Raw genomic sequence first — 13,848 nt, 5'->3', positions numbered from 1 at the left:
CACTGAACCCCAGTTCCGGGCGAGACCCTGGACACCCAGACTCATACGGGGGGAATCTGGACTGTCAGGAAAAGAGAAAAGCACACGGAGACTCAGGGGAACTGCTAAAGACAGAGGTCCGGAGGCGCGTGCACAAGGGTGAGCGGAGAGGACTGCCTGCTGAGTGCGCCGCTGGCTTTCTCAAGCAGGAAAGAGATGGAAGCTCCCGACTGCGCTGAACTCTAGTTCCGGGCGAGAACCTAGGAACCCAGACTCATTTGGGAAGAAACTGGTCTGTCTGGCAGTGGGAAAAACTCGAGGGTAGCTTTCTCTCAGAGGTGCTTGCAGTGATTACTGAGGGACACTGAGACCCAGGGGCCTCATAGGGCAGGCCTGACGGGAAGTCAAGGCTATCTACTCAGCCCGGACACTCTGCCCCATCCAAGCTGAGCACAGAGACTTTTGCAATTTTGCAAGTCTTATCTCATAAGGGTGTCTCCAGCACAGAAGTTCTCCCAGCATAGACACAGTTGATCCTCACAGTCAATTGGCCTAGAGGTCAATTCCTCCCAGTGATACCAACAACAATAAAGACTTGACTACAACAAGGCTGTGCACACAGTCCACAAAGGGGTGCACCAAGAGTGTCTACCTCATGTAACTGGGGAGGCTGAGCCACTGGGCCCTATAGGACACCTAGCACACAAAGCTACTCTACCAACTCAGGGAAGCAGCCAAAATGCGGAGACAAAGAAACAGATCACAAATGAAAGAAATGGAGAAAAGCAAGTGACTGGATATAGAGTTCAAAACCACAGTTATAAGGTTTTTCAAGAATTTCCTAGAAAAGACTGATAAATTTAGCAAGACCCTTGAGGATATGAAAAAGGACCAACTAGAAATTAAACATACACTGACTGAAATAAAAAATATTATACAGAGACCTAACAGCAGACTAGAGGACCACAAGAATCAAGTCAAAGATTTGGAATACAAAGAAGCAAAAAACACTCAACTGGAAAAGAAAAAAGAATCCAAAAATTTGAAGATAGTGTAAGGAGCCTCTGGGACAACTTAATGCATATCAACTTCAGAATTATGGGGGTGCCAGAAGAAGAGAGAGAGCAAGATACTGAAAACCTATTTGAAGAAATAATGACTGAAACTTCCCCCACCTGGTGAAAGAAATAGACTTATTAGTTCAGGAAGTGCAGAGAACCCCAAACAAAAGGAATCCAAAGAGGACCACACCAAGACACATCATAATTAAAATGCCAAGAGCAAAAGACAAAGAGAGAATATTAAAAGCAGCAAGAGAAAAAGAGTTAATTACCTACAAGGGAGCACTCATACGATTGTCAGCTGATTTCTCAACAGAGACTATGCAGGCCAGACAGGAGTGGCAGAAATATTCAAAGTGATGAATAGCAAGAACCTACAACCAAGATTACTCTACCCAGCAAAGCTATCATTCAGAATTGAAGGTCAGATAAAGAGCTTCACAAATAAGAAAAAGCTAAAGGAGTTCATCAACACCAAGCCAATTCTCTCTAATAAAAGAGTAATATGCATATTAACCATCACTCCGCTACATAAGCCACGCCCACCCGCCAAGCCACGCCCACCAGCCAAACAGGGGTGAGTATGCAAATTAATCCTAACCAAGATGGCTACCAGAAGGGAGGCTTGGGTTTCCCCGGCAACAGAGAAAGCCAAGCTTTCCACACACTCTGGCGGGCCCAAGCCTCCACTCAAGGATACAAAGTTTCAATTATAGAAGGTAAACAAATCCAAACAGAAATGGCTGCCGGCCATGGAGCGAGCAGGAGGCTTGGCTCCGCTCCAGGCTACAAAGTTTCAATTGTAGAAGGTAAATAAATTCCAGATACCAGGGCCTCTGCTTGGGTCACCAGGGGCGTGGCTGGCCTGCAAACCACCACAGGCCCCTCGCCCAGGCCTCTCGCCTCAAGGGAACCCCACCCTGATCCAGGACACCCTTCAGGGCAAACCAGCTGGTCCCCACCCATGCACCAGGCCTCTATCCTATCTAATAAAAGAGTAATATGCAGATTGACCATCACTCCAACACACAAGATCAAGATAGCTGCCCCTATGTGGTCAAAGATCCTGCCCCCATGTGGATACAAGATGGCCAGCAGGGGAGGGCAGTTGGGAGGGACCAGGCCTGCAAGGGAAGGTAGTTGAGAGGGACCAGGCCTGCAAGGGAGGGCAGTTGGAGGCGATCAACCCTGCAGAGGAGGGCAGTTAGGGGTGACCAGGCTGGCAGAGGAGGGAAGTTGGGGGCACACAGGCTGGCAGGGGAGCAGTTAGACATCAATCAGGCTGGCATGGGAGTGGTTAGGGGGTTATCAGGCTGGCAGGCAGAAGCGGTTAGGGGAAATCAGGAAGGCAGGCAGGCGAGCAGTTGGGAGCCAGCAGTCCTGGATTGTCAGAGGGATGTCCGGTGGGATCGGGCCTAAACAGGGCAGTCGGACATCCCTCGAGGGGTCCCAGATTGGAGAGGGTGCAAGCTGGGCTGAGGGACACCCCCCACCCCACCCCCGTGCACGAATTTCGTGCACCGGGCCTCTAGTATTATATGAAATGCTGAAAGGTATTCTCTAAGAAGAGGAAGAAGAAAAAGGTAAAGATAAAAATTATGAACAACAAATACATATCTATCAACAAGTGAATCTAAAAATCAAGTGAATTAAAAATCTGATGAACAGAATAAACTGGTGAATATAATAGAATCAGGGACATAGAAAGGGAGTGGACTGACAATTGTCAGGGGGAAAGGGGTGTGGGGGGTGCGGGAAGAGACTGGACAAAAATTGTACACCTATGGATGAGGACAATGGGGGAGAGGTAAGGGCAGAGGGTGGGGCGGGAACCAGGTGGAGGGGAGCTATGGGGGGAAAAAAGAGGAATAATTGTAATAATCTGAACAATAAATATTTATTAAATTAAAAAATAATAGTTTTAGCCCTGGCCAGTGTTGGTAAGTGGTTAGAGCATCGGCCCATGTACCAAAGGGTCGTGGTTTCGATTTTTGGTCAAGGGCAGGTACCTAAGTTACAGGTTTGCTCCCCACCCTGGTAGGGACATGTGTGAGAGGAAACCAATCGATGTGTCTCTCACACAGCAATGTTTCTCTTTCTTTCTGCCTCTCCCTACCTACCACTCTCTCTAAAAAAATCAATGGAAAAAAATATCCTCAGGTGAGGATTAAAAAAAAAGATAGCTTTAATAGATTGATACACACTTATAACACACTTTTAAAACACAGTAAGACAAAACAGTATAGGAATTAAGAGACTTCTATATCTCGAATATATCTGAAAGAAATGTGGAATAATTTAATCTATTTCAAGAACTAGCTGGTTCAAAGTGTTAAGTCAGAATTGGATTAAAGAGTTACCTACCTAATAATAGACAAATATGCAAATTGACCATACCTCTGACACACCCACAAGCCACGCCCACAAGCCATGCCCACCATCCAATCAGAACGAGTATGCAAATTAACCCAACCAAGATGGCTACAGCCACAGAGAGCAACGTTTCCTAGGTAACAGAGGAAGCCAAGCTTTCCGCCTGCCCTTGCCAGGCCTAAGCCTCCACTCAAGCTACAAAGTTTCAATTATAGAAGGTAAACGAATTCAAACAGAAATGGCGGCAGAATGGAGCTTGAGAGAGCAGGCCAGGGTTGTCCCCGGCAACAGGGGAAGCAAAGCTTTCCACACACCCTGGCCGGGCCCACCCGCTTAAGGCTACAAAGTTTCAATTATAACCCCAACACAAATGGCTGCCGGCCGCGGAGGGAGCCCCAGGCTTGGCTCCACTCCAGGCTACAAAGTTTCAATTGTAGAAGGAGAATAAATTCCAGATACCAGGGCCTCTGCTTGGGTTGCCAGGGGGCGTGGCCGGCCTGCAAACCACCACAGGCTCCTCGCTCAGGCCGCCCCTACGCCCCAAGGGAACCCCACCCTGATGAGGGACCCCCTTCAGGGCAAACCAGCTGGCCCCCACCCCTGTACCAGGCCTCTATCCTATCTAATAAAAGAGTAATATACAGATTGATCATCACTGCAACACACAATATAGCTGCCCCCATGTGGTCAAAGATCCTGCCTTCATGTGGACACAATATGGTCACCACAAGATGGCCAGCAGGAGAGGGCAGTTGGGAGGCACCCGGCCTGCAAGGGAGGGCAGTTGAGAAGGACCAGGCCTGCAAGGGAGGGCAGTTGAGAGGGAACAGGCTTGCAAGGGAGGGCAGTTGGAGGTGATCAACCCTGCAGGAGAGGGCAGTTAGGGGTGACCAGGCTGGCAGAGGAGGGAAGTTGGGGGCAAACAGGCTGGCAGCGGAGTGGTTAGGGGGTTATCAGGCTGGCAGGCAGAAGTGGTTAGGGGCAATCAGGAAGGCAGGCAGGCAAGCAGTTGGGAGCCAGCAGTCTTGGATTGTCAGAGGGATGTCCGGTGGGATCGGGCCTAAACGGGCAGTCGGACATCCCTCGAGGGGTCCCAGATTGGAGAGGGTACAGGCTGGGCTGAGGGACAACCCCCCTCCATGCACAAATTTCATGCACCAGGCCTCTAGTTTAAATGATAAGAAAAGGTTTATTTGGTGATAGGAGAGTAAGGATACTCAGCAGTGAAATTCCACAGAAGGGCCTCAGACATGAAAGTACATGTATCTCTGAAGCTGTTTAAAATATTTTAACTACTTGAAACCTGAAATTATTTCTATGAATTGGAATAAAAATTACAATGTTTTAATTCATGGGTCTGGAAAGTTTAAGAAAACTTTGCAGATGGAATAATGGTTAATAACTGAAATAGCCATCCTTTTCCTTAACATCAACCTTTACCTAGGACAAGAACTAACCATCTCTTTTAGGGAAAAGTGCCACTTCAAATTATTCAAGTTTTCTTCAAAGATTTCATTCATTCTTGGCTAAATTTGACCCATTTCTCAAGCAAAGACACAAACATTCAACTAGCAGCATATACACAGTACACAGAGAAAATTAGCACTTAAAGAAGACTGTACCATAAAAACTTCTGTTCCAGAGTAAGCAGCAACCAGTGAACCATGTGACAGTATTTGCTCTCGTTAAAAAAGATTATAAGCATAATCAGTAATGCTGGACCCACATCACATGATGATACCTAACTCTAATCTGGACATTTATCCTAGTGCTTGTCACGTGCTTTGACTTTTCACTGGCCATGAAGTTATACTGTACTTACAATTTTAGCCTCAAGGAGAAAAAAATAAAACTGAATGCTAATCTCTACCATGATATATCTCAAAGCCATGAGAAGGTCAGTCATTAAAAGAAGCAAAATACTTAGCCTCGTGGCGCCAGATTTATTGAAGTAGCTTTTTATTTCCTCATTAAGCCTCACAAAAGGATTTATGAAAACTTGCTAATCGATTAGACAGAACAATGAGCTATTGCTGACTTTGGAGATAAAGAGAGGGCATAAGCCCAAGGATTTGGACCGCCCCTAGAAACTAAGGAGACGCCAGCAAGGACACAGGCATCTCAGTCCTACAACCACATGGCACTGAAGACTGCTAACGACCTGAATGAGCCTGGTCGGGTAAGAACTCAGGCTGACATACACCTTGATTTTAGTCTTGTGAGACCTGGAATACAGAAACTAGCTGAGCCTTCACACCCCACTAGTGAGATAATAAACGTATGCTTGCTGTTTTAAGTCACTAAGTTTGTGGTAAAGTGGCAACAGGAATCTAATACATCCCACTTAGAGACAACTAGACTGAAACAGAGATGAAAACTTGTCCCATGTCCACACAACCACCACAGAGATCAACTGCAGTTCAAATCCGGGCAGTCTGACCTCAGAGCACATGAGTTGATCAATGTACTCTGACAGAATTAGCTGTTTCATACATGCCAATATTTTTAAAATGTTTTCTGAATTGACAAATAAATAAGCAAAATGGATGAATAGTAGTGGGTAGGAATCCTAATTCATTATAGCTTCTTAGGTCCTGGGATGGGTGTGTGGGGAACAACATTTTAATAAAAGCCTATAAGAATGTTGGACAAAAAATGTTTTCTAAAATATCTATCTATCATCTATCTATCTATAAACAGGGAATATGCTAATTAGCTGGGCATCACAACCGCTCAGGAGGAGCTGCGTGTGCAGATGGGCGGGAGGGGACTGCATGCCGCCCTCAGCCCCAGGGGCAGCAGGGAGGCTGGGGCTGGGGACGGGCCAGAGTGGAGACACAACACACAGGAGCGCCTGTTCCCATCCCAGCAGACACAACACGGCGGCCAGTGCTGCCCGGGTCAGGCTCAGGTCCCGGCCCTCCAGCGAGGTGCCTCCTCTCGCACAGCGGGAGGCAGGGCGCCTCCTCACGAGATTTCAATCGCGCGCTGGGCCTCTAGTGTGAGAACAAAAAATGTGAATTACATCTCTTTCTAAATATGCATTCGCAGAAGAATGGGAAAAACAATCATAAACTGCCTCTGCATTTCATTCTCCAGAAGTAAAATCACTTCTTTAGAGTGACGAGAAGCTTCATAACCATGTCTTACAACAAATGGAATTTGTACTTTTCCATGTAAAATGAATGGAATTTGTACTTTTCCATGTTTTTATAGCTCTCTCGCAACCCTTGCCCATGACAAAGTTCTTTCTCAGAGGCCTCACACAAATTTCTCAAAGGGCGAGATGATAAAGTGACTAATAAAAATTAATTACAGTCTTTTCTTAGACACTATTAATGAAACTACCAATCTTACCATTCTGATTAGATTCTGTAAGATGCAGAAGTGTGTGTATTGCTAAATTAGCCAGTATCCACACTCAACTCCTGCTCCCAGAAAGAATCTGCATGCTGACCCACACAATTAGTATTCGCTCAAAGTAACAGGTAGGCAAAGGTCTGCAGGCCGAACAGAGAATCAGTGAGGCTTTACATTTCAGCCCTGTAACAAAAACTAACTCCTGATGATACGTAAATAGTAGGTCAGCTAAATCTGTTCTGAGGGCATTTACTGAGTGCTGAATGCTTGTCAGGGGAAACAGGTGGCACAGATAAAAATATCAGAAACATACAAAATAGTCTAGCTAAATCTCCAAACTGGAAGATCAAATCTAGGTTAGCTGTTAGACAAGCATTTAACAGCTGAAGAACGTGTTTATGTGGGATGCCAGTACACAGGAGAACAGGAAACACAATCACAGCACACAGAAAGGAGAGCCTCTGAATATATAACATGCTAATCTTGAACAATAAGGCACCATCCCAGCTAAATAAAACTTAGCTGCTTGGCTTTCCCTAGGAATCTAGTGCTATATTAAGTGAGTGTGTGTGTGTGTGTGGGGAGGGGTGGTGGTGGTGGTGGAAATTACACACATCTTACTAAGTAGTTAATAGGGAAAACATGTCACCACTTATCCTTCCCCAGAGATTCAGCTGACATTGCTCAAGCTGTAAGTGGACTGATTTGGTGTCCTTTGAGTTAAAGTTTAACTGTTAAACCATGAAGCCCAGAGTTAAGCCCAGAGTTATTTAAGTCTATTTTGAAGGTCTCTTCTTTCTCCATTAAGTCTTTAAATTTGTTTATGGACTCAATGAAAAAATTGGTTATGTCCATGGGTTCAGAAAAGTAGGTGTTTACAATGCAGCTGAATGGAATTAGGTCAGATTTATGGGTGGTTAGCAAACTAATCATTTGACATACTTTCAATATGATATTCTTTAAGCAAATTTTCAATATTTCTTTTAAGTGAGTTGACCTTCTATTAATACAAGTTGGATACCTTTTTTTTAAATATGGAACGCTTCACAAATTTGCGTGTCATCCTTGCACAGGGTCCATGCTAATCTTCTCTGTAGCCTTCCAATTTTAGTATATGTGCTGCCGAAGCGAGCACAAGTTGCATATTTTTAAAAAATAATTCATTTGTTGGCTGTACTCTCTTCCAGCTCAATCCAAATAAGATACTCCTCACATAAAAGCATGAATGAAAAATGCAGAATTTACTGAGGATTTCACTCAGTTCATAATAATTAATTCCAAAATTCCCTAATAGACCTTATCTCTTGGCCTTGAAGGGGCTTGGTCTCCTCCTTCCTCTGCAGGCCCATAATCTTCCTGCTACTACAAAATTCTATTGCCTAAAATAAAAAACACAAATAACAACAGGTGTTGGCGGGATGCAGAGAAATCAAAACTCTCATTCATTACTGATGGGAATGTAAAATGGTTCAATTACTTTGGAAAATTGTTCCTTAAATGTTAAACATAAAGTTACCATTTGACCCAGCAAATCCACTCCTAGGCAGTTACTCAAGAGAAATGAAAGCACATATCCACATAAGAATTTGTAGGTAAGTGTTCATAACAGCACAGCTAGTCAAAAGGTTATGTCCATATAAGACCATGTAAATACGTGTTCATAACAGCATTATTCATAATAGCCAAAAGGTGAAAAAGGCCCAAAGTCTATCAATGAATGAATGGATAACTAAAGTGTGGTACAGTCATGCAAGGGAATATTAACCAGCCATAAAAAGGAAGGAAGTGCTGATATGTGTTCCAACAAGAATGGACCTTGTAACTTATACTAAGTGAAAGAAGCCAGTCACAAGAAAACCACATGGTGTGTGATTCCATTTATAGGAAATGTCCATAATAGGCAATCTATATAGACAGATTGCCCAGGGCTGGGGGAAGTGGAGGGGCGGAGGGGAGAAGGAGGAAGGAATGGGGAGTGTCTGCTAATACACTTCCAGTTTGTTTCTGAAGTGATAAAAATGTTCTAAAACCAGATGTGGTGATAGTTGCACTCTGTGAATACACTAAGAATCACTAAATCATACACTTTTAAAAGGGTCAATTTTATGATGTGTAAATTATATCTCAATAAAACTCTTAAAAGGAAATTCTGTTTGCTTTAAAATCAAGTATAGGGGAAAAAAGTCAGAGAAGTTACAGCTAAAGATAAGTTTATCTACTTTTCTCCTAATAATTCACTAAAATGACAATAAAATATTTTTTAAAGGTATAATCTGTCAAGAATAAAGAGAACTGAAAAGAGGACAGTAGATGAAAGACTTCAACAAATGTACATGCACACACACACACACATACTTCAAGACCAGCTCTAATGCAAAATTTTGCTTAGCCATGGCTTCTCTTTCAGAATTTGCATAATCCCACTCATTACTTATAACTATCTCACAGCATCAAAGGAAAAAAAAGATTTATATATGTGCTCTGTACAGAAAAGATCATCTAGTTATCAGGATATACAATCTTAAAGATCACAGAGTATCATAAACACAAATAAGGTTTTTCCTGTCATGTGGATCTGATAGAAACAGAACCAACAGGAATGTCATCAAAATGTATGGAGTCACATGTGGAACCTGGGCTTCCTGGCACCACATCTGCAACTCATTCCAGTGCAGGTTTCACAATCTGAATGACTAGCACCTTGGGCAGAAAATGCCAATGGCAACCTTTTAATTCTATTCTACATTTAGATCTTCATCCAGAAGAAAAGAATAGTTTATATACTTGCTATTGCTTATAAAATGCCTAAAAGGGACAAACTGAAAATGAAAAGGGCTTAAATTTGGAGTTTAATATGATGATTCTGTTTTTCATAGACACAGAAATTTGTGAAGGTTGAATAATTTCAAAAGAAAAGGAACTTCTCAGTAAGAAGAAATTAACCTAGGGTAGGAAATATGTTATGTACTTCCTATGGAGCTCATACTATCCAAAGAGTGATGATTTAATTAGTATTATAACTAGCCAACATCTGCAAGGTAAAAACCACTCAGCTGATTGCAAACAATGCAAGTGTCATCAGGATATGCAGTATGGATAAAAGACAAGCTTGACTCAAACTTTCTGAGTGAATTCCTCACATAATGAAGAAAAGCAGAACTCAAGGCTCAAGCACAAGTCAGCTTATTAAATTAGATTTCTTTACAATTGGACATTGTACTCATGAAAATGGCCCTACTATTAGGGTGCTTTTCTTAAGAAAAACAGTTGCTGTTTAAATGATCAAACACTCATAAACTAAAACTCACAGGCACTTTCTCCTCACATATTGTTTGCACAGCTATTATAAAATTCTGTTCCATTTAAAATCAAGTATGGGGCAGGAGAGGCAAAGGAGAATGTCCATTTAAAGAAGGAGTGATCACATATTCTTCCTAAGATTCCATTAAAATGACAATAAAATAATGTTCAAAAAGCATAAGCACCCAAGGGCAAACGAAAACAGCAGAGAAGACAGAAGTAGATGAGATTGCAAAGACGTTTGGAAGTGAATGCAAGTGACTGAAGAGAGAGACGGTTCCAAAGCCTGTCAGTCTCCAGGGAGCTTACCGCCACTCATGCATTTGGGCAAGTGTATTATCAGGTAGGAGTGCTGAGGCTTAGTCTCTGGGTATCGCTGGATTCCTGGGTACCTGAGGCAGCTAAGGGCTATAGTGAAGAACCAGTTGAAAAAATGAGAATCAGTGAAAATCTGCTAGGAAATAATGGGTCTATGTCACATTAGGGCTGGTGCTCGGATCAAGAGATTATATAAATAAAATACTTGCTAGGTTTTAAACTATATAAATAAAACATTTGCTAGACATTAAACTAAACAGTGGGTAATCTATTGTCACTGCAAGTAATAAATTCTCAAAGAGAATCAATGTTAAAACATAAACTAAAAACATAAAAAAATTATCTATACAAATTAAGAAAACACACCCCAGTAAAATTTTTCCCACGGATTTTAGAATCATTCTTTACTCTTAGCTGTGCTAGCCATTAAAGATTTCCAAGACAAAAAACATGAATTCTGTAATAATAATTTCTATCCCAGAGACCACCTAAGTAGCATCCACTGTAGGCTCTTTACTAATTAATTTTTACTCGTACACTTACCAAATTGTGATATGTTTTTGTCTCTTTCTTTTTTAAACTGTGATATATTTTTTGTAATATTTTTATTGATTTCAAAGAGGAAGGGAGAGACAGAAACGTAATTGATGAGATGAGAGAGAGAGCCATTGATCAGCTACCTCCTGCATGCCCCATACTGGGGTTTGAGCTTGCAACCTGGGCATGTGCCCTGACCGGGAACTGGGACCTGCTGGTTCACAGATCGATGCTCAGCCACTGAGCAATGCCAGAGGGGTATGTCATATGTTTTTAAAAGCACAGTGTTATGCACTGAATTCTGTCCCTATAAAATTCACAGGTTAAAGCCCTACTCACCCCCAGTGTGACTGTATTTGGAGATAGGGCCTATAAGAAGACAATTAAGGTTACATGAGGGCATAGAAGTAGGGTTCTAAGAAGGGAGAGAGAGACAGTAGGAGAACATGCACACAGAGAAAATGCCAAGTGAAGGCACAGTGAGAAGGCACCATCTGCAAGCCAAGGAGCGAGATCTTACCAGGAACCACCCCTGCCAGCACCTTGAATCCTGGACTTCCAGCCTCCAGAACTGTGAGGAAATAAATTTCTCTTGGTTAAGCCCTCCAGTCTGTGGCATTCTGTTATGGCAGCCCAAGCTGACTAATGCACAATATATGCTGGGAGAAGTGTGGGCTTTGCAGCGAGGCAGTTCCCAATTTGCTATAAAGTAATTAACTTACCCTCACTGAGCTTCACTTTCCTTATTCACTGAAATACAATTGACCCTTGAATAACACGGGTTTGAACTACATGAGTCCTTTATATGCGTGTTCTCCTCCCAACCCCCTTGTAAATACTGTAAATGTATTTTCTTTTCCTTATGATTTTCTTAATAACATTTTCTTTTGTCTTGCCATCTTTATTGTAAGAATACAGTATATAATACATATAAATAGAAAATATGTTAACTGACTGCTTATGTGATTGGTAAGGCTTCCGGTCAACAGTGGGCTATTAGTCATTAAGTTTTGGGGAAGTCAGAAGCTATACATGGAGCCCTAGCAGGTAGCCCAGTTGGTTGGAGTGTCCTCCCAATATGCCAAGGTTGCAGGGTCTATCTATGGTCAGGGCACATACAAGAAGCAATCAATGAAGGCATAAATAATTGGAACAACAAATCGATGTTTCTCTCTCTCTCTCATATCAATAAACATTTAAAAAACAACAACAAAAAACCCTGTATGTGGATTTCCAACTGTGCAGGGGGTTGGTGCCCCTAACCCTACATTGGTCAAGGTTAACTGTATTTGTAGTAGTAGCTGTAATGGGTTTAGAGGTCACACATACATAAAGCATCTAGGCACAATCTTGGCACAGAATAGGCACTTAAAGCAAGATGAAAGATATATAAAATTAGCTTACTGTCATCTCTTTACAGCTATAATATTCAGAACGCTAAGTATGAAGACTGATGAGTTTATGTAGATGACTATGAAATTCACCTCTTCAGCCTTAATCCCCCATCTCCTAAGCACTGACATTCATTTTACTCATCATGGCCCCAAAATAACTTTCCCTCTTCATTTCCATTATTTGTATTAACTGACCAATTGTCTGGATGCCACATCAGGATCTCTCTTCTTTCTTAAATAAAAACAGCTGGACCTAACTGGTTGGCTCAGTGGATAGAGCGTCAGGCCTGCGGACTGAAGGGTCCCAGGTTCGATTGCAGTCAAGGGCATGTACCTTGGTTGCGGGCACATCCCCAGTAGGAGGTGTGCAGAAGGCAGCTGATGGATGTTTCTCTCTCATAGAAGTTTCTTCTAACTCTCTATCCCTCTCCCTTCTCTCTGTAAAAAAATCAATAAAAAACAAACAAACAAACAAACAAAACAGCTGGATTGCTGAGATAAACATTTATACTTAAAATTGTTTTTTTTTAAATGAAAAAAATACAATAAAAGAAAAATTAGATTACAAAAAAATAAAAAGGACCCCACAAAGAGCATACATCTGAGCCTACAAGCTAATAGCATGAGTCTTTGGGCTAAGTCCCAAATTCACCTGAAGGTAAGGAGGAAGCATTAGTCAGCCATAGAAGGTTCCTAGAAAGTGGAAGACTGCTTCTTCCTTTCAGGATAAAAGATCAGGTCTGACAGGCTGAAGCATTTTAAAAGTAAAGGCCCCACCCTAGGTACAGATAGAAAAGATTTGAATTCCTGAAGAATAATAGCTGCCTTGGGGCTTGTCAAAGTATAGTCTGCATCAGCTCTCCTTGGTGCTAATTCAACCTTGTCTCAAAACTTCCTAATTTATTAATTTCCACTCATGACAGTCTGACAAGCCCCCTTTGCCAGGGAGGCCCTTCCATATCCAATTATGGGATGGAAATATTTGCATTTATATTACAGATTTTTCAGTAGGGAACATTCACAGAAAGGGATTTCTAGTTAATCCTAAATTAAATTAATCCTATCCGAAAGTCTTTTTATTGTTTGCAATTCATATCTATTCCCCAAACACACCTGAGACTATAAAAAAGAGAAAACATATATTACTGGCCCACCAAGATAAGGATAAAGGATCAAAGGCATGGAATATAGCCAAACTGAGATAATTACTTTAAAAACCTCAATTAAGGAAGGCGAGTCCTTGCAATCAGAGATTAGTGTCACATGAAAACAGAAAAAGATGATCTCTTAACTAGAAATTGTCCACACCAGGCCTGTGACAGGAGCAAAACGTTCTTACAGAAATCACCTTTTAGGTAGTTTCGATAAATACCTGGAAGCGTAATAATGACACCAGACAGCTCCCAAAGCTGATAATCTGTTAGAAAGTGAAAAGGTAAGTGTGCTCTTCCACAGAGGCCCCATGTCTACAAAACCAAACGCTGCTCCCCAGCAGGGATGCTGGGGCGGCGTCCAGACTCGCTCCA

At 42.2% G+C, this 13,848-nt stretch overlaps 1 protein-coding gene and 1 non-coding gene across 2 annotated transcripts in view; both read right to left on the bottom strand.

Moving 5' to 3' along the window:
* FAM13A (family with sequence similarity 13 member A) overlaps window positions 1–13,848 on the bottom strand; it is a 254,998-nt gene that overhangs the window by 223,885 nt on the left and 17,265 nt on the right. The gene's annotated exons all lie outside the window — the stretch shown is intronic.
* Window positions 7,802–7,908, bottom strand: LOC114232272 (U6 spliceosomal RNA). The gene has a single exon (XR_003618311.2). It is a non-coding gene; the product is annotated as a U6 spliceosomal RNA (small nuclear RNA).

The sequence above is a fragment of the Eptesicus fuscus genome, chromosome 2 (genome assembly GCF_027574615.1).
Source record: "Eptesicus fuscus isolate TK198812 chromosome 2, DD_ASM_mEF_20220401, whole genome shotgun sequence".
Taxonomy (NCBI): Eukaryota; Metazoa; Chordata; class Mammalia; order Chiroptera; family Vespertilionidae; genus Eptesicus; species Eptesicus fuscus.
Note: the sequence above shows the minus strand (reverse complement) of the source record. Positions and strands in the feature narration are given on the sequence as shown.